The sequence below is a fragment of the Canis lupus genome, chromosome 33, assembly GCF_048164855.1.
Source record: "Canis lupus baileyi chromosome 33, mCanLup2.hap1, whole genome shotgun sequence".
In the NCBI taxonomy this organism is placed as follows: Eukaryota; Metazoa; Chordata; class Mammalia; order Carnivora; family Canidae; genus Canis; species Canis lupus.
This window is the reverse complement of record NC_132870.1, coordinates 23050911-23076625: the sequence shown is the minus strand read 5'-3', so window position 1 is coordinate 23076625 and position 25715 is coordinate 23050911. Positions and strand designations below refer to the sequence as shown.

The window sequence follows — 25715 nt, the reverse complement described above, 5'->3', positions numbered from 1 at the left end:
AGGGGGTGGCCGAGGGGACGCGCGGGGGCCGCGGGGGCCGCGGGGGCCGCGGGAGGCGGGGACCGACCCTGGAGCCGCCGCTCCGGGATTCCCCCGCAGGCCCCGAGGAAGCCGCGCAGAGCAGTCCTCCGGCCTCCCCCCGCCCCCCGCCCCCGACCTGTCATTGCTCTCGAACGGTTCCCGCTGGAGCACACCTCCCCCGTGGTAACCTCAGCCCGCGCGCTGCTTCCGTGCCCCTGGCACCCCCTGTTAACCGGCTCCTCTCCTCGGCCCCGGGATCCTGTACTCCTGCCTCTGGGGTTTCTGGCGAGGAGAAGCCGGGATGCGTGGGGCGAGGAAGGGGACCGGCAGTGGTCTTCCTCGTCCGGGAAAATCCGCCGTCCTCGTTGTGTTTCGTGGGGGAGAGGGGGAGGAACCATCCCATGACTCCTGGAAGGACGGGGCAGCAGGGCAGGTCCGCCGGGATTAAGTAGTGTCCCTGGTTCCTGGTGTTAGGATCCGGAGCGAAGCAGGGATGGGGTATGGACCGGGCGCGCCAAGGGCCTCTGAAATAGGAAAGAAACGGCACTGTTTGGTGTGGAGTGTGTGTGCGTGTGTGTGTGTGCGCGCGCGGGCGCACTCACGTGTGTGTGTTGTGTGTACAACTTAGTATCTATTGTGGCCAGGCAAGTGGAGTGCAGGGCAATAAAGTCATTTGCCCCATGAACACTTAGGTGAAGTAACTCAGCAGCACCGAGACCGTGATCCAGAAGCCCTTCTGGGGCGTTAGAACGGTTCGTTGCTCCATTCACATTGGCTCAGTTTCTAAAGTTGAGTGTGTGTCTGTGTGTTCGTGGTGATGAGGTGTGGAATTGTATTTTTTTTTTTTTAAGAGAGAGTGAAATATCTCTTCTCATTTTGGTTGTATTAGAATCATTCCTACGTGAATGCAGTATTCATAGACGCATCAAAATAAGGAGGAAATTCCTTTGCAAAAATGACCCAAAGTAGGACTACAGATGCACAACTGTTCTTTGTGCAGGGATGGCTCCTCATGTAAAAAACAGTGAATTCAAATTCATTCAAAAGAACTATGCTTTGTATTAAGGGGTTTCTGTTGACATTTTCAAAAATTAAGACCTTCTGCTGAAATATCAGAGTATCTCCCCAATGTGTGAAGTTTAGGTGTAACTCCAAGCTTTACGTTTAGATTGCATGTTCTCAAAACAAGTTTTGTAAAGCTTACAATTCAAATGATAGCCGTAAATGTGTAATGAATAAAAAAAACATTCATATGTGCATACTAAGTTCAGGTTCCCTGTTTTAAATCACAAAGTGTGGATTCTCCCTGTAAATGTAAAATTGTCATGCAGGGAAGAATGTAAAAATAATTGTCCACACATTCTGACTGGTGTCTTTACCAATTAGTGTGAAGGAGCCAATTCAACCATTCCATGATTATTTTGTCTTGCTTTTCTCCAGTGTTACAGTATTTTTATAAATGGTTCTTTATTATAAGGAGACAACCCTCCCCCATAATTCCAAAAGAAAGATTTACATATTTTTGCAGAACTGAAACGCACATGTGGATAATATAGGAAAATAGGAATGTCTCAAAATAGGAAAAAGGTAATTTTGCATTTGTTTTGATAGGGATCTTGATGTGAATTTTGAATGTGAAATTTGTTTATAGGAAAAAAGTTTAATCAATGAATCCTGATCTTAAGATGGGCATGCTATTTTTCTTATGCTTATTTTAGACTTTATTTTGTTGGCTCAAAAGGCTTATGGAAGGGTGGATCCAACATTTTGTCACATATATGATTTTTAGGACTAATTATTTGAAATGGTAATCTATTTTGATTATCAGTTCTCTAAGAAGTCTTATTTCCCTATGTACACACATGCTTAGTGAGTAGAAAGTGCAGGTATGATGAATGGAAAACAGATGACCAAATGGTTTTTCCTATTTATAAAAATTAGATAAGACATAGTTCATGGAACCATGACTTTAAATTTTGTTAGAACTTCATCTCAGTGGTCTGAGATTGACTCTTTAATGCAGAAAAGGGATTATCCGTAAGCTTTCCCTCCTTTTACAAAGTACAGATAGTGGTATTTGGTTACATACAGAAATAAGAAGTATTTGGATCATTATTACCATGGCATGCCATGGTGGTGTTTACAGTTATCTGCATTAGTGTCATCTGGCTTTTGTTGTATAACAAATTGCTATTTACAAATAAAGCTGTGCTTGTGGTTTTGTTTGTAGTAATACCATGATGTGACGGCTTTCTTGATTTGTACTTCCAGAGTGCAACTTTAGAAAGGTAGGTTGAGTTTAAGTCTCAACTAACTATGCAATTTCTCAGGTTTGTAGCATCTTTTAGAGTGTGTCCAGAACCCCCGATCAGTTTTCCAAGTCTTAAAAATGAAAAGGAATGGCAGCTTTGGAGATAAAAAGCATTCATTTAGATTACCTCAGAAAAAAATGATACTTTGTTTAGCAAAGCTGGTGCTGTTTCATTTTGACTGTTTTTGGATAAAAACAATGGAAAGTACAAAAACTCATAGAAAAGAGCTTGGTAATGCCATTCATTGGCAGTCAGAATAATTTGATCCATTTACTATTACATTTTTTAAGGAAACAAAATATATGCCTAACTATATGACGAAAAGATGGAGGTCAGTAAATAGAAGAATAACGACTCTCTCCTCTTTCCCCCAGCGTGCCACATAGTCTGGATTTTCTCTGCCGTGGTGCTCCACAAGCCTGGTTCTAAACTTTGGCTTTTGTTCATTTCTTCCTTCCTGTTCCTACCTTTAACTCCTTGACTGGCCTTAACATTCCCTACTGGCTATAGGGAAGTTAAATTTTATGTGATAAATGTCTTGCTTTGTTACATCTCTTCCTTCCTTCCTTCCTTCCTTCCTTCCTTCCTTCCTTCCTTCCTTCCTTCCTTCCTTCCTTCCTGTCTTTTTTTTTTTTTCCATTTCTAAGCATCTTCCAATGGGCCTCTTACGTTAACCCAAACTGACTTTAATGGTAGAAATTCCAGATACCGTGGCAGGTTGAAGGGGGGTAAATTCCTGGGAAGAGTTTAGGGGAATTTCTCAAAAGCTCTGGGTAGGGAATTCGTGCTCTATGTCAGGTTACTTTTGGCTGTGAGGAATGCAGAAAAAAAAAAAAAAAAGCTTTTTCTGTTGTCAGTTTATATACTATTTGTATATAAATTCTGGAAGGATATCTAAGATTGTACAATCAAGAAGCTGGTAGCCGAGCAAAATATTAAGTAAACAATGTTTCAAGCCACTAGTGTTTCTAGCTGAATGAGATGGTAATATTGCTTAACAAGAAAATAAAAATATGCTGCATTTAGTAATAATCATCATGTTTGGATATTGAAACAAAATATTAAATAATGCCATTTCTTTGTAGTGTGTCAAGAAGAGCAGCTCATTGTGAATTTATTTTACTTAGATTTGTTACCATCAATTCAGTTTCATGTATATTCTATGTATCTGGTTTTCTGTTTGAGTACATTAAATCCTTATTAATTCAGTATTATTAGATGTCAGTGTTTTGTGGCTAAAGTTTACACTGGATGTGAAGAAAGGGGTCTGCTGATCTAATTAATATTATAACGACATAATATGGGCATGGCTAGCAGATTCTTTTCAGGACCAACTGAATAGCATGTAAATTAATGCTATTAATTACAAATTAGCTTGATCTGTTCATTAGTATTTTCTTTCAGGATTCCCACTATAAAGTAAATCTAACAAAAATGCATTGTTTTCAAAACATTTTGTAACTTAAGGCTTAAGGCAACAATTGAGACTGTGATTCAGGGAAATTCCAGTGATTCTAAAATGCCATTAATTATTAGATTAACATTTAAAAGATAATTTTTTTCTGAAACTGGAGGAAAGAACCTCTACTTTAAATGAACAATGTATTTTAAGACATCCAGTTAAAATGTGTGAAACAAGTAACACTAGAATACTGTTAGAGGTTTACTTTAACATTTGTTTATATTAGTTTAAAAATATGTCTTGTGAATCTATTTGTTTGTATAAATATGACCTGTTTTTATTTGTAATCTTAGAAATATGAAATAGGACTTCAATATACTATATACTTACAGCTTTTATAATTGGCTTCTTACAATTTTCCTTATCTTTTCTGTGTCAGCCATGTGTAAAGTTGGAACTAATTATGAAACCAAATAAAGAATCCATTTAGAGTGACCTCATTGGAAAACAGCATTTTTCTAGACATACCCTCCTTTTAGCAAATCTGGTTAAATTACTCTTTTGAAAGTTTTGCGAAAATATTGGACACTCCAGAGCTATTGAGAATGATGATGATTCATGACCTGAAACTTTCATAAATATTAAAAAATCATTGTTTTTTTTTCCAGCAACTTTCTTGAAATTCAAGAGAGATATAGTGAGATTTTGAATTCAGTCTTTTTGTAATTGCACTGTTATATTATTTAAGTCACAGAGTGTTTCCCTCATGTGTAAAATTCTATTCATCCCTCACTTGTGTGAACCAAAGGAACCCCTAATGGAATTTGAGAGCTCAGGTGGTCTGACCTGGTCCACTTGCCTAGAAATGGCAATTTGGTCACTGCTGATACAGAATTACAAATGACAACGTGTTAATGTACTTTGAGGGTCACTCCAGAATAGTCAGAACAATTAATATTGGAATCTGTGAATGCCTTGGGTCTGCAACAGTAGCTTATGGTGGCATTTATTTTATAGTTGAAGAAATGGAGACACTAGATAGAATGGTTGGTCACAGGTGGGACTAGAATGCAGGTAAGTGTAAGCACATTATTTCCTTTAGCAGAGATGCTCTTCTCTCTTGAAAATCTATTTGAAACTTTTGGTATATTTAAGCTATCACATTTTATTTCAAATTTTGCTTTACTGAATGACTAGCTACATACAATAGTTGTAATAGGAGAAGAAGCTGTGTATTTAGTAGAGATATAAATTCTGATGATAAATGTTATAATCTGGTTTGATCTTGGCATGAGGTTTACTAAAGGAAAACTCTTAAACATTATTTTCTGTTCAGGTACATACACAGAAATAGAAATATCATATTCTCCTGCTAAAAGTTTTACTTTTATTTTGGAAGGTTATCAGAAGCGTTTTTGTCTGAACTACAGATGATGGCCCACACAGTTGGTCTGGTTTGAGGATTTTATTAATTTCTAGAGAATGCTCAAATGAAAATACCAGCCGGTGCTTCATAGGTGTTCACTCCGTTTTTAAAAATATAGTCATCAGGTGGGAATGTAGGCACTGAAACATTACTTCAGTTTGTAACCTAAGTCGTTAGTAGTCTTGATATTTTCAGTATTTTTAATTCATTTTATTTTTACCATATTCCCATCTTCTGTTTTCACAGAGGCTGTATAATTGATAAGCCTTCAATTATATTCTATATAAGAAGTCAAATAAAATATTTCATATTCCTCTATGGTTAGGTGATCTGAATCATGGCTTAAATCAGATGGACTGTCAGTTAGAGGACCTAGACTATGGCTGGGATCTCAAATGCATTTCACAAATATACTTGCAGTAACTAAAACCTTGAAATTAAAAACAAAAACTGAGGAAGCAGTAATCAGTTATTAAAATACTGCATTTTTGGAATTAGATATATTCTTTATAATAAGACTGTGATAGATTGGTCTTTTCTCTTTGTCTTATTATTTACTTGATCCATGCTTTTGCCTCACAGCAAAGTATGATGGTCTATCTGACTTTCTTTTTTTTAAAAGATTTTATTTATTTATTCATGAGAGATGGGGGGCGGGGGGCGGGGGCAGATACATAGGCAGAGAGAAAGAAACAGGCTCCATGCAGGGAGCCCGATGTGGGACTCAATCCGGGATTCCAGGATCACACCCTGGGCTGAAGGCAGGCATTCAACCGCTGAGCTACCCAGGCATCCCATCTATCTGACTTTCTATGAACTCTCTCTTGGAACTCAAAATTCTGCAAATGTCTGCAGATAGCAAAATGAACAAATAGATACTGGAGATTTTTGTTAATAGCTGCCTCCAGATTATGACATACCTACCACCTTACAGTGTTTATCAGTTTGAGGAACCTTTCTACAGTTATAAAACCAGAAGAATGATGATTGATTTTGAGAGTTTTATTTATATGGAGCTAAATTTTAAAAAACCCCATCAGCTCTAAGGTTCTAATAAGACTTAGAGTCTCTGCATATAGTAACTATCTAGATCCACTTTATTTATTTTTTTCATTTTTTGGGGGGAAGAGCTGCTATTCCTGATTTAAAATGTTCAGTTACCCCTATGTAGCATTTGAATGTTTTGGAGATTCTAGTTATGTTAGTGTCTAAACTGTGCTGCCTAGGATGCTGCATAAGCATAGAAGGTACATAAAGTTTTTGTTAATATGTATATCAGAGTTTTAGTTTGAAAACTATGATCATTGAACAAGTGGTGCCTAGCTCAGTACCCTACTTCTTATGCACTGAATCAGGTCTTGTCAAATGACTTCAGACATTGCACAGTTCTCAACTATGCCTCCCGAAGCAATAAATGGAGACAAATTATATATTTATTTTGAGTTCATTTTATTAAGTTCTTATTCTTTGTAAATGGTTCTGTACGATGACTGTATGATTAATTGGAATGCTTCCTTCTCCAGGCATATCAGGGAATATAGTATGAGAGGGAGGTATTAATAAGGTGATATAATTAGATTGAGGGCAGTTTTGTTGGTTGGTCATTTGGACTGGCATTATGCCGGTTGAGTTTAAAAGGCTAAATCCTTTTCACCATAACATACTAGCTTGAGCTTGAAAGCTTTCTTTCAATTTTTGTTATATTTCCCTATAAACTGATCAATTTTTGACAGGTAAGACAAGATATGTTAATCACTCAGGGTTGGATGTATTGGGTGATATATATATTTAAAATTATTTAGATTTGGACTTGAAGAGAAAATGACTTGGCAAATTCCATGAAAAAACAAAACCACAACCAGGAAAAAAACCCTCTTCCTTTGTTTACGTCTCAATTTATCATTTTCTGTAATGTTTTTGTAATTCAGAAATGCAGCCTTCTTCAGCATAACCTCCTGCCCTCCTCCTGCCCTCCTCTGGCCCCCAAAATGTCATTGGATTCTATCCAGTGGGAAGATAACACGGGCTATGAGAAGTTAAAAAAAATGTGGCACCAACTCTGCTGACTCCTTATATTCTCCTAAGTGGGCTTTAAGCCATTCGTTGACATTTGTTTTTAAACATCCTGTAAGCTGTGCCATTTTATCAAATTAAATTAAAAGCACAATATATTCTCTTACAATGATGAAACCTGAGTCAGGACTTCCAAGTTTGTGTTGTTATTAATATTATTTTGCTTTTTACAAAGGAATTAAAATTTTTTTCATCACACCTGGCATTGTTGGTCTGCTGTGCATATTTAATGCTAATAAAGTACATGCATACCTTCTTTGTGTGGGTTTGATTATTGTCATGGTAACACTTGTCATCGTTTAATTCTCATCATTCAAGCCTTGGTTCATATGTCACCTTTTCTGGGACCAACATCTCCTGATATCTTCAATTGGAGTAAAGGGACTCAGCCTCTTCATTTTCATGGAAGACACCTTGAATAGAGCATGCTCTGTGAAGATTTGTTTACCTATCTGCCTCCTTCCCAGAAGGAGCAGAAGAGTAGGGCCTGGCTTCATTTATCTTTGTATAATTAACCCTAGTACAATGCCTCCTGTAGAATAGACCTTTGATATGTGGTTGATAAATGAACAAAATAACAGATAAGAAGTAAGAGGGATTTGAGCTTTTAAATTATAGGGTTCTTTTCTGTTTTGAAACTTTGTGAATCCTAAATCAGCTCACAAACTTCTGGTGAGTTTCTTGATTCATAAGTGCCAATCACATAGAAGGGTTTTTTCACCTGAGTTTTTGAAATACTTTCTTTTGTTAATTGAGGTTATATATTTTTTGCCTAGTAGACATCCTGCAGAAGCATAACTGTTGGGAGTGGCTTACCCAGGGTGTGCTTGATTTTCAGTGGGTCATTGTCAGTCAAAGGGGTATAGGTTGAGTTTCTCAAAGGTAGGTGATTTTTTGTTTGTTTTTCTTCAGGAGGACTGGTGATGATACCAAGTTGAAGGAGAACCACTATGACAAGCCTCTGGGAGGCCCAGATTAGACTTCAGAATTAAATATAATGGCTTAGAAAAATTGCTTGCTTAGAAAAATACACAAACGTGAATGAATAAAAGTTAATACATTTAGGAATCAGAACAGAGATGTAGAACATACTGCAGGCCTAGATAAGGGATGTCTGTATAATACTAATAAAAAATCTTTCAGGCACATCATGTGAGTACAGCCAGCTTGTGAGTCAGCTCTCCTGATGGCACGTTTGTGTGCTGAATCTTTTTATAAAAGTTCAGCCCTGGAATCCACATCAACTGGGAGGAAGTATGGTGAGGCACTTGCTGTCAACTTGGTTCTTACAAAGGACCACTGGCCTGCTAGCCCGAACTTATATGCCTCACCACTAAAGCAAGTTGCCAGGGCTTCCAAGCTCCCATTTATGGGCTAGGATTTTATCTGTCTCCCTAATGCAAAAATACTTTTCCTTGAAGGAGTTGAAGGCTAGGGAAACTAGTTTCCCACATAAAATCACATCTTTGTCAACTTCTGCCAATTTGCATTCAGCAGTCAGGAGGGATCTCTCTGTTGCCTTCACCTCTGGTCAGAATTCTGCTAGAATATTCTGTCTCATTCACATGGACTTTCAGAAATAGGTGTAGAAAACTTACAGTGTCTTAAAAAAAGGAAAAGGAAAAAACAACAACAACAACAACAAAACCTTCCTCCCCCTTTCCCAAGTGATTAGAGAACTTAAAATTGTGACAGTAACTGAAAGGTTATTCAGTCTGAATAAGAAAAGGTTGAGTGGTAATTTATAGTTTTTAGGTATTAAAAAGTCTCTTTCTCCAGTGGATCACACTCATACATTTTCTAGCACCACTATCACCTGAACAAGAGAATATACTGCTTGGAAGCATCTGGGATTAGGTGACTTTTTTAAATGAGTCATGGACATTTAACACTGGCATGGATTATGGGGGATCTGGTATGGATTATGGGGGATCTTTTGAATGGAGAGAATAAACGATTCTCATTTATTTGGGTTGTAAGTGTGACAAACCTAAAATTGAGAAATTTTGAAGCTGGAAGAGATCTTGGAAATCAACTCCTCATCTGGCCTGGAGCCATTACCCTGATTCTGTACTAGTGAGAGGGATTGTGAGATGAGCAGGAAACCTTTTCTCTCTTGCACTCACTGTGTCTGAATCAAAGCAAAAGAAACCAACCAAACTCATAGAATTGAAAGGTGCAGCAGTGATCCAGCTCAGGCCATCCTCAATGTGGAATGTCCTGTGCAGCCTCTGTGATGGACAGTAACCCCACTGTTTCATGAACACATCTAGTGAGCAGGAGCTCCCTACTTACTAAGACCTGCTCTCACCTGGCCATTTCTGCTTGCCAAAGTGTTTACTTGGGGTTGACATCAGTCTAATGCTCCGGGGTACACAGTCATTATTTCTATGACTATTAAAAGTTCCATAAAATAGGCCTTATCTTTCACAAGAGAGCTTATTTGATATTAAAGACAGCTTTCATGTTCTTAAGTGTTCTAGCCACTCCCCACATGGCATTTCTGGTTCCTTCCTTGGCCCTGTACCCTTCCTTTAAAACCATGTAGGTTTGTTGAGGTCTTTGGAAAATGGAGAAATGAGTAAAAGTACATCTTCGCTAATCTTTTATTGAACCTCCAGCACTTTTGAGCTTGGTTTCCAAAGCACTTTGCTTTGGTCTTCTGTGTCCTTATGCTGACCCTTAAACTTCTTGAAACTCAAGTTCTTACTCGTGGGCCCAGCCTAGTATCTATCCCATGATGTCCCTTGGCTGGGTGAGGATTGACACTGTCATGATGCTCTTACTCCTTCTGCCCTTCCTGTTGAACTTCCCTTCAATCCCATTCATCAACTCCTGCTACTGCAGCTCTGAGGCATCAAATACCTACCTTGCTCTATATGTAGAGCTTTCCAGAAAACCTGAATAGCAGATGCATTTTAATAGTGACTTTCTGGAGGTGTTGCTTTCATTTTACTTGCTTTTATTGGTAGTATTGGTACAGCATGATAACATGACACCATGACTATATTAGCATGGTAACTGAGGACAGGCCAAGTCCCTTGTTTATTTTTCAAATCATACCATGGAGGCAGCTCTGCACCCCACTCGTCTAAAGCCAAACCTGCCTCCTCTGCCAGCCACCCAGTCTTGGAAGGTTGTTGATAAACAGCTCCTAAGGCCATCGAGTTTGGCTAATCCAGTGATTTCTATTGTAATTTGATAACTAGTTTAAGTTTCACTGAGGCCTAAAAGGGGCCAGTGCCTTCCAACTATGGTGTCACAACACATTTCTGTGTTACGCTCAGCTGTGAGGTATTAACAGCTACTGAAAACAACATACAGAAGTTTGCAAGTGACTTACTTTAAAATATCTATATATAAACTGGGGTGGATTAACATTTGACCTCAAAATATGACTTTTACTTACATTCTGATGTGTTTCTTCATGCAGGAGAGGAAAGGATGGAGCTGCAGATGTCATGGTGGGCATCTTGCATAACCTGCAGTCTTCTTGGTCTTCTGATGGACCTTTTAATCACAGTGGAAGTGATACATCATTGTAATCTGTGGCAGTGATTGCTGTATTCCAATGAACATTTTTGAGGAGAGTTTACTAGAATTTGGATTCATGCATGCTTGTGTTTTGTGCAAGTGAATATCCTGTGCATCTTGACAGAAAGGTGCAGTTAGAGAGTATACCTTTACTAGCCAGATCTGTAGATTGGGTAGATCTTGAAACCCATAGAGAAAACACCTCGGGTGATTTCAGAGTGCTCTGTGCAACCTTTTTTCCTCGAACATCTCCCAGGGGTCATGCCCAAAATTCCATGAGTAGTTATTTAGGATGAGTGTGGCCACCTTTGAAAGAAGTTTCATAAGTAACTGATCTTTAAAAAATACTTTGGTGAATTGACTAAATTTTTCTTGGCCTTTGGATAGTATTGAATTCAAGAAAAAAAAATCTGCATTTCAGGAGACTTTCTGAGAGTAAACTCTCATGTGTCCTTTTGAAGAATTCATATCCCATCTTCTTGTGTCACTCAATTTTCTATCTGTTCCCCTCAAATGTGATTTAATTGTAATATCACAGTTGGAAAATGGATTAAATAATCCATTATTGAGTATAAAATGGCTGTTGAAAAAATAATATTTCCTTCACTTATCAGGCCACTCATCTACCCATCCATCCTTCTATCCTGTCCATTCATGTATTATTACTTGCCTGGCTCTCTTCTTTGTGTTGGGGCTTAAAATAAAGTAGGTGGTCTCTGAAGGTTGCTATCCTGTGTGTGTGTGTGTGTGCGTGTGTGTAGCAAATCAGAATGTAAGTGGTAATTATTTTAATAGCAGAAGATGCAACATGCTGTGGAGTGTGGGGAAGGGAGTGATTAACTGTCTTCATAGATTGTATTTTCATTTTTGACAGAAACACATGGAAACTATTATTTTTTCTGTATGTATTATATATAAGCACAATGATAGGATATGGGCTTATTTGTAAATGAGGATGGTATAAAAGGAACTACAGAAGGAGTGATGAGTCTTTATATGTGGAATTCTGTAGCTTTTATAGTTCACCTGTGAGCAAGGTGTATCCTGGGTTGTAGAAGGTGGAAGAGGCTTTAAAAGTACACTAGTTCAACTATCTTCCAAAGAAAACAAAACAAAACAAAACAAAACAAAACAAAACAAAAAACCCAAAACAAAAAACACCAACCTTCCTATTAAGTGGTTAATCACCCCCACTGACCCCACCTGTCCCAGGATATTTACAGCAGTGAAGAGGCAGCATCAGAGTGTGGAAAGAACAGCTTACAGTTTGACAAAACCTGCGTTTAAATCCTGTTTTCTCTGTGTGCCAGCTGTGTGTCTATGGGGAAGCCATGTAACAAACACCCTGAACCCATTTTTCTTACTGAAAAGTGGAAATCATAGTATTAACTTTGCAAGGTTATTGTTACTGTGAGAGGAATTATAGTTGAAATGCCTGGCTTACTGCCTGCTCAAAAAGAGCCCTTAATACATATTAGACATTGTAGGTTTTTTTTTTTTTTTAATTGTTGGACAGCTCCTTTGAAATCAAAGCTTTTGCTTCTTGAAGTAACCTGCATTAAAGTATTCCTCATCTCCTACCCATTGTCAAATCCACTTCAGCTTGAGATCCTCTGCCTCTGAGACTGGCAAAGGTCACCAATGACTGTCCAGTTGTTGGCTTCTGTGATATGTGACATAATGGGCCTCGTCTTTCCTCTTAAAATGCTTTCTTCATTGGCTTTCATAGATTTCCTCTTTGACTTGTTTGCCAGCTCCTCTCGACTGAATCCTAAATGTTGATGTTCCTTTTCTTTTTTTACAAGTTCTTCTAGACAATTTCATCTTGTTACACACATAGGATTGACTACTGCTTATATAGGCTGATGAGTAACACATCTATATTTGTAACCTAGTCTTTTCTTTGGAGCTTTCTCTCAAACTCTACACAGAACAGTTGCTGTGAATGGGTATGGTGAAAATAATGTGGGGTGTTTCTTCTGCGTTTCCTAGCCTGGTTGGTGTTATCATTATCCATCCAGTTAAATAAACCTGTCATTCAGTTCAGGTCTTCTAAATATTTCATCTAGTGTTGCAGTAGCCTCCCAATGTTAATCTTTATACTTTCAAACTTGTCTCTTCTTTTAATTTTCCCATATTGTCACTAGAGGAATCATTTAAATATGAACATCTGAAAAAAATGAAAATGAACATCTGACTATGCTAATTCATATTTGATTGGTGATCTTTTTCTTACTGGTTTGTAGGAACTCTTTATATATTATGGAATTTGACCCCTATTGCATGAATTTTGAAAATATGTTTAATACAGCATTTGTCACATTTAAGTCTCTGCGGTTTATTAAAATACAAGTTCTTGAGAGCAGATAGAACATTTTTTATTTATATGTGTATTCTGAATGCGTGTTTGGTCTATATAAAGTTGATTGAACTAAACTGAACTACTGAAAAATCCCAATGATACTTTCCATAGCTTTGTATTTGCTTTACCCCAGTACGGAACACTCTTGCTCATTATCCTGTCCTTCTTCTGTATAAAACTTTTCTGATATCCTCAGGCACAGCTGTGTGCCATACTTCTTATACTTTGTGTATACAATATATCATAAATATTCACAACAAAATTTTCTCTTTGTTAAATTATCCAGGACAAGGCTTTATCAGCTTCATCTCCCCTGTGCTTAGCATGATGCCTGGCACATAATTAATCATAGTCTCCCCTCCCCTTTAGCAAATTGACTGGAAGAGATATACCTGTTCATCACAAAGGCATAATGATGTTAGTACTTCTTTTTCTCCCTCTCTAATACACTTTTTATTAATGTAGTTCAAGTTGGATTATTTTTTTCCTAGTACTCTCAACTGAATGGAATACCTGACCTGTTCATCTTCCTCCCCAGGCATGTTCATACAAATCTATTAAGCCAAGTCTCCTTCACTCTGGATTTTGTAGTTGCTTTATACAATTCTAAACACAACCTTTAAAGGAATACCTTAGTCTGATTTAAATCTTGTTTATCTTGTCCTCTGGTTCTAGCCTTCTTAGATCTTTTATTTAAAAAACATCTGGATTCTTTTACTTCTTCTGTTTAGTTATTTGCCCAAGTTTTTGTCCTTACTAGATTTTTCTAGGCCTTCTACTTAAAACTGGCAACCAAATGCATTTTTGAAGCCAATTTAGATGAATAAGTTTACAAATCTTTATTTAAAGTTCTGGATACATAACATGGGAGAAAGTCCCACTTGTGTTAATAAAAAGCTTATGGCTTCTGTACAAAAAAAGGGGGAGTGCTTGAACAATTGCTTGTCCTTGATCTTTTCCTTACCTAATTAGTGTATTTTTCTATGACCGTACTTTGGAATGATAATTTTTTTTAAATGTTCAATGCTTTTGCCTACCCTGAGATTTATTTTAAGTTTTTGTCATTTTAGGCAGTAGAAGATTGAATTTTCCAGACATAATAATTAGAGAGTTGGTATACTTATTGCTGGCATATGGTTTGTCATATATTACATTGCAATTATTTTTGAAGAGAATACTTTAACTTGTCAGGTACTTTGCTTCTTCTTCATAGTATCTTCCTCAAAATAAATAAATAATCAAGTACCTTTATATATTTTTGAGATTTCTATTCTAAAAATGTTAATAATATTAATGTATATGCCCTGTACATGCATTATATAGTTTTATCCTTCTAGTCACTCTAAGGCTAGGAGAGATGCAGTACCTTTTGAAGGTCACACAGGAGGTAAGTAGTGTAGCCAGTATTTGGATTCCAACAGTGTTGACTGGAAATTCTGGGCCTTTACCACCATAACAGTATGTTGAATTGCACATAAAGTCAAATTCATTAGGTAGCATCAATGAGTTGATAGAAAATAGACTTTATTAGGGATTTGTTTTCATATAAAATATTGTTACTGCTGGCAGTCATTTTAGTATATTATCATTGGCTTTTTCTGTGAGAGAAAAATCTGGCACTTTTGTGGGACATGCATTTCTGCTTCCTTTTTAGAAATGTATATCCAGGGCTCACAAACAGTGGGACTAGACTGTAAACTAGTCTTTACTTGGGATTAATGACTTAATCATGATGTTACAGGACAACCTAATATAAAACATAAGAAGAAATGCTGTGAGATACATAAAGAAAGTATTTTTATTGGACCTTGAGTTTTTCCTGTAATCAAAACTATGAAAAAGTAGCTATTGTGTATATTGTTGGCCTTTGTTTTAGAGACTTTGCTGCTTTATATTCATTTTCGTATTTTTGTCACTAAAGCAAATAAAGGAAGCCACACATAGCTAAAGTGAAAGCCACTTCAAGGAGACGTCACATGAAACATTTTGAGGAGGGAGTTATGTGGTTTCATTGTGACATTTTAGATGCAAATGCAAATTATTTTGAGATCAGAATTTTTCATTTACCACTTATAACTCTTCTGTACTATGACAAATGCTTGGGACTAGCCTAGTTACACTTTTCAAGTGATGTTGTAATTATTTAAAGGAAAGGGTGATGATTCAGATTCAGAATTTTGATACTTCTCTGAGGCAGTTGATTAAGTAAATTTATATATTTGTTCACATGATTACTGAACACACATCTTATCCAACTGAACCTGGTTTGACTGATTTTGAGAAGTCCTGCAGCTCAATTAGTTGCAGTTACAGGCTCAGGTGGAATGGAAGATTTAGCACCCTGCCTTGATTCCCTGAGTCTGTAAATTCAGGGCGCTTCAATTTCATTCTGAGGCCTGTGGCTGTCCCTTGCTTCATGGCTAATACCTCTATATGTGGGAAAATTTCTTCCCTGCTGGAATCAGTTTGGGTTCGTATTTCCTTTTCCTTTCTTTATTTCCCCCTGTGACATTTCTGTGAACCTTAGACTTCAAATATGACCTTTATTTGGTGGTTTCTTAAAAGAGTTCATTAACACATAAAAGAAAAAAAGTAGATAACTTTAATTCTTAGATGCCAGTACAACTAGGGCATTTTATTGACAATTCTTGTGTTATTAATTTATACATATTGAGGTGTAAGGCATTTCATGGCCTAAAAAAACCAAAATATATATTAAAATTTTTCTGCTATGTATGTTTATTTTAATCCTTGGCCTAGACCTTGCCTGAAATAAGCCTTACCTTTTAAGGAAACTGGTACTAAGATATGATTATGCCTGGAGTTTATTACTGTACGCATAGATAATTTGAATGCTATTAGTATAGGAAAAAGTATCAGGTAAATCTGTATTTAAAAAGGACTATGTAAGTAAAATAATCAATGACTAAGCATTCCAGTTGCGTGAGCAATATGTAATAAATATGCATTTTAAGTATGGCTTTCATTTGTATCCTAAGAGTGTAATTGTGAAGTAGAAGATTAACTTAGTGCCTTTTTTAAAAAGATATTATTTATTTATTCATGAGAGGCAGATGGAGAGAGGCTCTCTTGTGGGGAGCCCAATGTGGGACTCGATCCCAAGACCCCAAGATCAAGACCTGAGCCAAAGGCAGATGTTCAGACACTGAGATAGCCAGGCATCCCAAGAGTGCTTCTTTTGAGGATTTCCCTAGTAAATACAACTTCTGAACTCACCTATTTTTACTCTTTCTTGAATAATGAAGGAGGCTAATATATTTGTAGTACGTTCCAGATTGTAGAATTTTTTCTTATGGAGAAGAGGCATGTCCCTCTGAGTCCCATTGAATTACAGTATTTGATTACAAGTCAATTGGAATGGACACAAGTGAGACTCAGTATGACATTGCTTCTACATATTCTTAAAAAATGGAAATATGCTTAAGTTTTTAGTACACTATTTTTAATAATTTTTCCTTTCACTTTTATGCTAAACTGTGTTTTATGAAATTGTATACTTCTGTGCGAAGTTTCCAGCTCTGAAGTTTTATGAATTATTTCTTTCTGGAATCATGGAATTATCTTCAATAATGGATATTTTTAAATGATTGTATAATCATGTTGTAATTACATTACAGGTAATAAAGGTACCATCTGCTCTTATTTGAACTTCTGTCCTATGAGGAGATAACACCAGAAGTGATATTTTGCTTTTGATTATTTGGCATGTATTCAAGACATTACTTTCCTCCTGCACTGCTATCCCCAGCTACTGTTCAGAGATTTTCATAAATGAAGGGAGTGAGTAGGAGGAAAAGCCATGTTACTTGTAGTCAGGGCAATAGTGAAGCAGTTAGAAGTGGTGTCTGTCTATAGGTCACCCTTATTTGATTTGTGTTGTCATGAAGGAAACCTTTTTATGCATTTCTCTCAGGATATGCATTCTGGAGAATTCACTATATGCTACTTGTTGCTCGCCCTTTCTTCCTTGTTCTTCTTCTTCTTCTTTTTTTTTTTTTTTTAAAGTCTTATTTATTTAAGTAATGTCTATACCCAACGTGGGTCTTGAACTCACATCCATGAGATCAAGAGTTGCGCACTTCTCCAACTGAGCCAGCCAGGCACACCATACTTCTTGCTATTTCTGATGGAATCTGGTCTAGAATGTTAAGAAAGAGGTAATGAAAAGCACTAGGATGGTAGGGTGATGGCACACCCTCTTCTGTCTTCACAGCCCTGCTTGTTTCCATTTTAGAAACACTTTGCCATTCTTTTTACTCCTCTTTAAATTGGTCTATTGGGTTAAAATTAAATTTATCTTTATGATGTGACCTGCTTGATTTATTTTATTTATTTATTTATTTATTTATTTATTTATTTATGTATGTATGTATGTATGTATTTATTTATTTATTTTTAATGCTGTTTCCTTTAATCCCTGTAGTTACCCTTGTAAGGTAATTAATATGGTGATTAATATGGCATCCTCTTCTGAAGAGGAGACTGTGGGTCAGAGAAGTTACTTGTTCATCATCACAGAGCTAATCAGTGGTGAAGCTGAGATCCAAAAACAGAACATTTAAAAATTATTTTGAAGGATAGCGAGCATTCATAGAAGGTGAAAGAAGAGCAGTTCACGCCGTATATAGGTTAATAAGCACTGACATACCAAATTTCACTATATTTGGTTCCCTATGCTTTTTTTTCTTTTCTTTTTCTTCACTGAAGTGTTTTAAAGCTGCTCCCAGATACCATGGTATCAATAATGCAGATTTCAGCTCTAGAGCAAATGTTTTATCTCTCCAAATCTTAAGTATAAGGGATAATTACATAATATGAAGACTGAACAAGTAGAGGCCATATTTTTCCAGAATACAAGTTATGTATCTGCGATGAGTGGTTTTTTTTTTTAAAGATTTATTTATTCATGAGCGACAGAGAGAGAGAGAGAGAGGCAGAGACACAGGCAGAGGGAGAAGCAGGCTCCATGTAGGGAGCCTGACGTGGGACTTGATCCCAGGTCTCCAGGATCATGCCCTGGGCTGCAGGCGACGCCAAACCGCTGTGCCACTGGGGCTGCCCCAAGCGATGAGTGTTTTTGATATGGGTGGTCATCATTTGCTGCTCATTTATGAATAAGATAGTAATAAAACAGATAATACTTATTGAGTTCTGATTCTGGGCTAGGAACAGCCCCTCATGCTTCATGCATATAAGTTCACTTAGTTCACAGGAACCCTGTGTTATATAATCATTTCTTGTGGGTTCAAGTTACTTTTTAAAAATAATTATCTTTTTACATAGAAGTAAAATATACAAATTACCTTAAATTGTAATATCCCTTCTACCCCTTTTCACCTTTCATACTAGTAAGTTACTAATGGAGGAATGGAAGGTTGATGCTCAAAGTGTGGTCCATAGGCCAGCAGTATCTGCATGGCCTGGGAGTGTGGGAGAATTACAATCTCAGGCCAAATCCCAGAACTTTTTTGAGTTAGAATCTGCATTTTAAGTAGGATCCTTAGGTGATGTATGTGCATATTAAAGTTTGACAAGCCCTGAGTAGCATTTAAATGGTGCCTGTCAAGTGTGGCTGCACATTCCAGTCACCTGGGAAATTTTTAAAGCTACAAAGCTACTAATGCTCAGACCTATCCCTGACCAATTGAATTAGGCTCTTCAGGTGAGGCCCCAGCATCATTTTTAAAAGTAAGTCTCAAAAAAAAAAAAAAAAAAAAAAAAAAAAAGTAAGTCTCCCAGATGATGCTTATGTTGAGCCATGCACTGGTTTAATAAGACTGGAGTATGTGTCCATTCTGTTTCAGCTACTCTGAACAAAGAATCTCATTTCGCAAATCATATTCAAAATGATGCCATCAATATAAATGAGAATTGAATATGAAAGAAATTCTAGGCTTACACTTACTTTGGTGATGGTAATTAATTGATGACTCTACAGAAAATAATTCCCTTTGATGCAGGACTGAACTTCACTGTTCTTGGCACTAGGGGATGAAAAAAGAAAAATTTATTGTCTATATTTGTTGCATTTTTTTTCCTTCAGGTGAAGAATTACACAGAGGGAGGCAGGGAGATATGAAGTACAAAATGTATAAAAACTGGACCAAGATCATTAAATAAATTCATGAGGTTATTCTAAATGAGATTCTAAGTATTTTAATTTTCTTTTCCTGTGTGTACATGGACGTTTGCTTTTCCTTAAGTCAGTATCTCTAGTTCCAGGCACAAATTTTGTTCATTTAGCTGTATTGAGTGCTTTAGTAAATGCAGCCAAACAAAGTAGCAGAAGGAAACTGAACAGTGGAAAGAGATGGGTATTTTTGTGCTCTTTACCCTGACTTCCATATGGTGGAGTGGTTGAGAGCATGGGCTCTGAAGCCAAACTACCAGCATTGCATGCTAGCTCTGCTGCTTATGTACTGTGACCAGGGGCAAGCTAATTATGTGCCTCAGTAGTTCATTTTTCTAATCATGAAACAGGGTAATAATAGCACCTACCTGTAGAGTTGTTGAGATGATTAAATGGATCGATATATTCATAAACACTTGGAAGAATGTCTGGCACCTAGTAAGCGCTATGTTTTTGCTGATGACAGTACTGTTGTAAATATTCCATACCTCAAGTAAAGGTGGCCTGTAAGTGAAAGCATAGACCCTTATTGTAACGGTTTTACCATTTGAAAGATTCTTTAGGGTTAAAATGGGATTTTTTGTTCAGGAACACTGCATCCCTAATTTAGATCAGGGACACATTGCTGTTCAGGCATATATTCTGATTCCATTTCTTCCTTATTACGGTGGGTAAGTGGGTTAATCAGTCCACCCTTGACTGAAAGAGGGAGGGCAGTTAATACTTAACATACAGACACAACCTGAGTTTGTTGAAGTACTTTATTTTTTTCTCACTTGAAAATTTTACTGGTCAAGGAGAAAGGATGTCAGGCAGCCCACCAGCTTCCCACCCAGGGTTCCATAAACTCTCACTGCTTCCCGTTGCCATTGATGCTCTGGGGGATGCCAGGAATGCCTTGAGCTTGGGTCTGGCACTGAGGCATACCACATAGGCTGAGAGCAGGGGGAAGGAGTCCAGGCAACTGTGGGCCAGGACTTGTTGAATCAGCAGCAAGTCCAGCAGGTTGTAGTCTACGAAGGAGATCTGGTTGACCACGATGAAGCCGTGGCCCCCCTCATTCTGGGACAGCAGCATTTCAAAAGGCTTCAGGTAACCTGGTAGTGCCTTCACATACTCCTCCTTTCCTGCTTCGTAGTTAGTGTAGATGAGGAGGATGTATTTGCAGTGGAGATCCTCTACAATATCGTTCACTACATCCAGCAAGGCCGCCTCCTGCTGGTCCTTCCCGTAGAGCCCAAGGGAGTAGCCCAGGTGTCCTAGGATGGCATTGGACTGGTACAGGGTGAGGTTTCTGTCCTGGAACTTGGGGAGCTGCCCATACAGACAGAAGGCCTTGAGTGAGTCCTTCATCCCAGTCTCCATGGTCACCACCTCCTCCTTCCAGCTCTGGCCCTGGTCAGCCAGCAGCATGTGCATGGCCTTGCAGCGCCTTTGAACAGGGAAGTAGATGGTGGTATAGGGTAGCATAGTTGCAGTGCAGGTGGTGGTGGCAGTAGCCGTGGCGGTGGCGGCAGCAGAGCTCTGTTGAAGTACTTTAAATTCCTTAAATAAGAGGACTGAAAAAATTCACATTTTTGTCTTTAAAATAATTGCTTTCCCCAAAGCCCTGTAGTAGCACGTTTGAGTATTTTTAAAGCTATTCATTAGATTAGTAGCAGTTTATGGTTTGGCTTCATTTGAGCAATGATTGTAGACATGGAGGAAATCTGGCAGACGGATTAGAAGGCTGGCACAATAGACCTGGGGTCACTGGAATATTGGAATCATCAAAGGTGGATACTGCAAGGGAGCTCAAGGTGACATTTTAGCCCAATACCTTTATTTCACAGATGACCAAAGTGTGGTGGAAGTGTGAGCTTAATGGTCTTAGGGAGAACTGCATGTTCTCCTTTCACTCATTATTGATACTTTTTTCATTAATCAAATACCTTGTATGCATATATGGTGCATACATATGACAGATGTAGCAAAAATCAGGTAATAGTAACATTGAAATTTTCTGCAGTAATATGTTTTTGTGTCTTTTAATGTCTCCCTCTTCAAAGTTGTGATATCAACTAAATATGTTACTTCTTTGTTGCATGCATTTGGAATAGACTGTGCTATCTATTTTTTTTTTTTTTATGGGCAAGATTAGGCGTGTTTTTGTTGGCCTAGGAAAAGTTGCTATGTGAAGAGAGTGACTATTACATTATTTATTTAACATTTAACCTGAAAGTCAAAATGTGTTCAAAAGAGCTCATTTGACAAGGGTTCTGAGTCAGAAGTATTAAAGGACAAATGAAACAACGATTTCTTATTCTTAATCAGGTTTGGGGGAGAGGGCCAAGCTTCTGCAGGGGAAATGACTATAAATGGTCTTTGCATTTAAGACATCCTCTGTTGCAACAGCTGCCTTTCTGGTTGGCCTGGTTTTCCCCTTTCTTCACAGAGTATTGCTGCTAAAAACACCTTTCTCTTGGCACTTGAACTCTACCATTTGACTCTTCAATTTTCTGTTTCCTGCATAAAATTAAATTTTCTTCCTTTTAATTTTGAAGCTTTGTGCAGCCTTGGTGCCAAGCTGCTTGCCTTTGTTTTCATTGCGATATTCCCATCTTGGGGGCTAGTTCACACTGGTACTTGGTATCCTTGGAAGGATTCCCTCGTTTTCCTGCCAGATGACAACAACAAATGATCCCAGCTCCTTGGTCCTTTTATAGTTAGCTTCTTTGGGAAGAAAACTTAGAGAAAGAAAATTAAAAATAAATTGTATTCAACACTGAAGATGGAATGACATTCCTCCCACTGATGGACTTTTTGGTCCCTGCTGATATTTTTAAGCCTGTAGGGTAAGAATTGCTTTTTCTTGCTTTGGTGATATTATAATGCTGCCAAAGGAACACCTAGCTCTAATTCACCTGTGAAATACTCTTGTGTTTGTTTTCTCAAATAAATATATGTAGTTTCTGAACTCTTGTTGTTGTTGTTGTTGTTTTTAGGTGTCAGTTGTACCAATAGATTTGTGTTTCTCCTTTTTAATTCTGAGTTATAAATGCACAAAAATAATATGTATGAACATATTTATTTCTGTAGCTGTGCTGTCCTGGAGTTTGCTTATAAGCATTATCATTTGTGACATATAGGTGAGAAAATGGAATCTTTTGGATCACACAGATCACTGATGGACATAAAAGCACAAATCATATCCACTGTATAAGAGTTTTTTGATAGAAAATAGCATAAATCTCATGAAAAATAGCATTTATTGGAATTGGAATTCCTTACCCCTCTGGGATGCTTTCTTCTTCTCTGGCTTTTAAATCATGCAGGCTTTATTTATGTTGGAGGAAAGATACCCACCAGGAAATCTAGACTTAAATGGTCTTTCACTAGAGGTCTCAGAATAGGCCTCACCCATATATATCAAAATTCATATGATCCCTCTAAAAAGATTTTGATTAGATCTTATGCCTATCCCCCTTGGATCAGTCTTTATATCCAGGCCTGCCTATTGACAAAGTAATGACAACCTAATTACAAATTAGGATATTGCTTGTTGAAATCAAGCTTAAAATGAAGGAATAGCTGTGATGTGTCATGATTTGGTCAAGCTCTTGTAGTCTGAAACTTGTCCTTTTTCTACTACAAGTAATTTCCTTCCTAAAACCATGACCAATCATCTGGAATCTGAACCGTCTCCACTGCAGGAAACACATTGAAACATTATATCTTTTTTTTTAAATATACCATTGAAAATATTCTATGGCCATGCTGATTTGTTTTCAGAACACCTTCCTTTAGCACCTATACTGTTTTAATTTCAATAAACTGTGTAATTTGACAAATAAATTTCACTTGATTATGTTTCAAGGTAGCTGCTTTTGGGTAGCTTATAGGGAATGCCTCCCTAATGCTAATATCTAATCTCAAATGTAAACTTTTTAAATCACATTTAGGATAAATTACTTCTGGATTTTTTTTTTTTAATGTACTACAAATTTGTATTTGTAAATTCTCAGTGGTTTCTGTAAGACAGAATCCTATTTCCTGATCTTGTTCTTAGATTTGATGATTGTTGTGTACTTTTGAATACTAAGACTTGTAGCTGGTCTAGAGATTTGTTGAAATTAATGAACACATAACAGATGTTCATGGGTGTGAGTTACTCTTCCACTAATTAGTAGCCTTTCCTTGGAGTCATGCCTAACAGCTAAATATCAGTAGACCATAACCTTAGTCACGTTTTAAATAACATACCACGAGCTTTTAAAAATAATAATGTAATTTGTTTCTCATTCTTTTTGGGGGCCACCCATTATTGAAGGAGGATAAGATAATTTTCTCTTCTGTTCTTCCTTTTTAAGCCAGGCAGCTTTTTTCAATCTGATGTAATTCTGAGAGAGAATTCTTTGCTTTCAAAAGCTTAGGAGCTCATAAGAAATTTTCTCAATGTGTGCTTGCTTTTAAAATATTTTTTCTGGGGCAGCCTGGGTGGCTCAGCGGTTTAGTGCCACCTTCAGCCCAGGGCATGATCCTGGAGTCCCGGGATCGAGTCCCACGTCCGGCTCCCTGCCTGGAGCCTGCTTCTCCCTCTGCCTGTATCTCTGCCTCTCTCTCTCTCTCTCTCTCTTTCTGTCTCATGAATAAATAAATACAATTTTTAAAAAAGTATTTTTTCTCTTTATTATATTCTCATTTGCTATCACTTTATTTATTTATTTATTTATTTATTTATTTATTTATTACTTTTTAGTCAAGAGGTTGCTTGTCAAGCAGAAATGGACCTAGTATACCTTGAGAGCTGTAGAAGCCTGTGTGGAAAAATTTAGCAATATAGAGAGTTTGGAAAAAGAATCTCCAAATTATCGTTGTGCATTTGTTAGATTTTAGGTCCTTTTGTGCAAAGTTGTGTGCAAGTAGTAATATATAGTGGGCAGAACTTTGGACTATGAAAATTCTTTTGGAATTTATAGTGGATTTTATATTTACATTAAAAACAAAATGCTATTAACTTATATTCAAGCATAAGGTTGTGGACCATAACTTTAAGAGAACTATCAAATCTTAAACTATCTTTTAATGACTCTGTTGCTGGAAGACATCTCTTATATTTCCTTTCTTGGCATCTACTTCATATCCTTATTTTAGTGCTGTGTACTGATATACAAAAAGAGCAATTATTACAGTACTGTGTGTGTGTGTGTGTGTGTATATATATATATATACATGCATACATCTATATATCTCCCAAAAAATACAATATTTAAAAATAAACCTGGGCAGCCCTGGTGGCGCAGCGATTTAGTGCTGCCTGCAGCCCAGGGCGTGATCCTGGAGACCCAGGATCGAGTCCCACGTCAGGCTCCCTAGGTTGCATGGAGCCTGCTTCTCCCCCTGCCTATGTCTCTGCCTCTCTCTCTCTTTCTGTATCTCTATGAATAAATAAATAAAATCTTTAAAAAAAATAAAAATAAACCTAATAATTTTAATAAAGTTCCAAGATTAATAGTTTATTTTAAGATTGGATAGGTGAATATGATGCCTACCTCTTATCAAGTTGACCCAAATCTAAGTACATAATTAATAAAGCCTGTTTGCTTACCACTTCCATGATTTCTTTTTTTTCCCATGATTTCTTTAAAAAATATTTCATAATTTTAGGATTTTTTCACGAAATATTATTTTTACTTAAAATATTTAGTAGTTGAAGTTCCTTTTGTTCAGTGTGCTATAAACTTATTTAAGAGAATAATTTAGTTGGTACTGGTATTTTGTGAGGCCAGGCCTTTTATAAACAAATGTTCAGAGGTTATTTCAGTAGTTGAACTTTTTTCATACCATTCAGTGGTTTACGTTTTACAGATCCATTTCTTTAAAATACAGATTCAATATTTATTCTAAAACATGCATGTATGCTATTACTTTTAGTGGGTGATTTGTATCCCAAAATGGCTTTAATGTATTATTTACTACAATAAACTTTTGTTAGACAGTGAGAAGTAGCAATAGAGAACACTTGTTTAATAGTTATATGTATTAGGTATTATTCCAAATTGTTTTTCATGTATTAACTTATTTAATTTTCAGAACAATTCCAAGAGGTAGGTAATAATATTATCCCCATTTTAACAGATAAAGAAACTGAGTCACAGAGGAAATAACTTGCTCAATGTCACACAGTTTATAAATGTTGACATGGCGATCTCAACCTAGAGACTGTGGTTCTGAAGTCTACTGTTATACATTATGCCTCTCTAAAGAGACTGGGGCTGTCCCCAGGTGGATCATCAGATGGACCTAAATCCACAAAAATGCAGTCTGTTAAATAGGATCCTCTGATTTTGTTAAAAGGGGCGCTGATAATATTGCCAGTATCCAAATATTATGTGATATGACAAGTAATACTATTATATCATGTATATTTTGATATGACATTATTTCTACATTAA

At 37.0% G+C, this 25715-nt stretch overlaps 1 protein-coding gene, 1 long non-coding RNA gene and 1 pseudogene across 6 annotated transcripts in view; 2 read left to right on the top strand and 1 right to left on the bottom strand.

Annotated features, from left to right (window-relative positions):
• The window catches only part of PPP3CA (protein phosphatase 3 catalytic subunit alpha), a 309010-nt gene that overhangs the window by 1310 nt on the left and 281985 nt on the right, over window positions 1-25715 (top strand). The gene's annotated exons all lie outside the window — the stretch shown is intronic.
• LOC140623731 (uncharacterized) lies at window positions 215-7490 on the top strand. 3 transcript variants are annotated; one of them, XR_012023284.1, is made up of 4 exons: window positions 215-519; window positions 2252-2309; window positions 4753-4809; window positions 7090-7490. It is a non-coding gene; the product is annotated as an uncharacterized lncRNA (long non-coding RNA). The 3 variants fall into 3 exon arrangements; XR_012023283.1 differs by having other exon boundaries at window positions 4753-7490; XR_012023282.1 differs by having other exon boundaries at window positions 2708-7490.
• LOC140623637 (glutathione S-transferase P pseudogene) lies at window positions 17217-22027 on the bottom strand (annotated as a pseudogene).